This window comes from Gracilinanus agilis, chromosome 5 (genome assembly GCF_016433145.1).
Source record: "Gracilinanus agilis isolate LMUSP501 chromosome 5, AgileGrace, whole genome shotgun sequence".
Lineage (NCBI taxonomy): Eukaryota > Metazoa > Chordata > Mammalia > Didelphimorphia > Didelphidae > Gracilinanus > Gracilinanus agilis.
In genome coordinates, this window is record NC_058134.1 from 199,914,189 (window position 1) to 199,916,752 (window position 2,564).

At 35.5% G+C, this 2,564-nt stretch overlaps 1 pseudogene; it reads right to left on the reverse strand.

The window, feature by feature from the left end:
• Positions 1–564: 564 nt before the first annotated feature.
• On the reverse strand, positions 565–1,037 carry LOC123250041 (annotated as a pseudogene).
• Positions 1,038–2,564: the final 1,527 nt, after the last annotated feature.

The window sequence follows — 2,564 nt, forward strand, 5'->3', positions numbered from 1 at the left end:
TCCTCTGCCCAAGGCTCCTTTAACAGTCTCAGGGTGCTGCTTCCACAGTTTTGCACCCATCTGCACTGGATCCCCACTCAAGGTCCAAGCCTGCGCTCACAATCCTTGTCCGTGCCTGCATCCGCACCTTCACCCGCGCCTGCGCTCAAGGTCTGTGTTCAAAGTCCGCACATTCTTTAGCCTCTTTGGGTCTTTAGTCTTGCTGCTCTCAGGAGCAGGCCCTGGAGCTGCCAATGACTTAATGGGTGCCCCAAACTTGCTCTAACTCTTTTGAGCTGGCTTTGGCGCTGTAGATGGTGGGGGGGGGGGTTGCTCAGCTCACGTTTTAGTGAGAGCTGTTTCACCCCTTTATAGCATGGAAATGCCCCGAACTCACATACTTTCAATGCTGCGCCCTGTTGTAGGGTCCCTTTGTTCATCTGGATTTGTTTTTATGTCCCCTTGAGGAGTCCTATATGTTTCGGTTAGGAGAGGTTAAACAGCTGCTTTTTACTCTGCCACCATCTTAACTCGGAACCTATATACAAACAATGATGTCAATCATTGTTGGCTTTGAGCAATAAATTAATATAAGCCTTGAGATTTTTCCAAAAATACTTTGCAGCACTAAACAAGTTTCTCATACACAGAGGCAAAGTCAGAGTCATTTCCACAATATAGATCTTTAATAATAACTTGTTTCTTGGAATCATAGCTTTCAAAGAGGTTCAATTTTAGCTTTGCAGTTTTTCACTTGATTAACTTTTCTATTCATGCCTCTCAGATTGCTTTCATCCTTACATAGTACATAATCAGAGGTGAGGAAATCTTTGGTAATCTGCCTGGTAATATGATTCATGGTAATGCCATGTTTCTCCATGCAAATATCCCCTCAATAATCAGATTTTCCTATTTTATATGTAGATGTTGTTGCACTATCTATCCTCTATATTTGTCTGGAATATTTTGATCAGTTGCAAGTTTCCTAAAAAGTGCTTCTTCTGACAAATATTAGCCAAACAAATGAATTTCATAGACTTGATTTTCTCTGAGTTCATTTTTCATTCCTACTATAGTACTTCCTGACTCCCAGACCCTACAAGAGAAAATTTTAAAGGTTGAGCTTAAGATAAAATAACATTTTGAAAAAATTGTTTATTTTAATAAAAGCAGAAAAATATTTTTGCTCTCACTAAAATATTGTTAATAATGATACCTTATGTTTGGTATTCTGGATTTAATACTTTGTGATATAGCAACTTGAAGGCCTGATTCCAAGTTTAGTGTATATTGTTGCTAGGTTTCAATGGCTGTCATAGCTGAAAAATATAACTCATAAAGAAATATAGATCTGAGCAGAAAAAGTGCTCACATTTAGCTGTAGTTATGAAATCATGGTACTCATTTTTCAATCTTTCATAATTCACCAATTATGTAATGGTTTTTGTTGAAATCCAGCTAGGAAATTTCAAATTTCCCTGATTTCAATCATTTCCTCTTGCAAACTAATAAAAGGATATTGCATTTGTGTGAGTGTGGGTGTACGTGTGTGTGTGTGTGTATGTGTGTGTGTGTGTGTGTGTGTGTTTTAAAAAACAAGTTTCAAATCCACTAAAACTCTTTAGGAGATTTTTATTTCTGTATTAAATTTTATTTTATTTTTTCCCCAATTACAGGTAAAAATAGTTTCCAACATTTATTAAAGAATATCAAGTCTCAAATTCTCTCCCACCCTCCTTCCCCCTCAACCCTCCACATCTAACCTAGAAATAGTAAGCAATCTCATAGATTTTACATGTGCAATCATGTAAAATATTTTTTTCTATATTTATCCTTTGGTGGAAGGAAACTCAAATAGAAAAAAAAATTAAGAAAGTGAAAAGTTTGCTTTGATCTGGATTCAGACTGAAGTTTGTTTGTTTATTTGTTTGTTTGAAAGCAGATAGCATTTTTTTTATCATGAGACCTTCAAGATAATTTTGTATCATTGAGAGAATAGCTGTTATTCATAGTTGTTCATTGTAAAGTATTCCTTTCACTGAACAATGTTCTCCTGGTTCTGCTTATTTCAATCTGCTTTAGCTTGTATAAGTCTTTCCAGGTTTTTTTGAGTTTTTCCAGCTTGCCATGTCTTACAACATAATAATATTCCATTACAACCATATACCATAACTTAGTCATTCTCCAATCAATGGATGTCCCCTCACTTTTCAAATCTTTGCCCCCTTAAAATGATCAACTTTAAATATTTTTTAGATATAGGTCCTTCTCCTTTTTGTTTCTTTAACTCTTTGGGACACAAATCTAGTAATGGTATTGTTTTATTTAGGAACCCTTTGGACACAAGTCAAAATTGTTCTCCTGAACGTTCAAATCAGTTCAAAACTCCCTTAACAATGTATTTGTGTCACAGCTTTCCCATATCCCCTCCAAGTTTTGTCATTTTTCTATTTTGTCATAATAGCCAGTCTGATAAGTATGGAATGATATTTCAGAGTTGTTTTAATTTGCGCTTCTCTAATTAATAGTGATTTAGAGCATTTTTTGTATGACTGTAGAGAGCTGTAATTACTTTGAGAACTAAA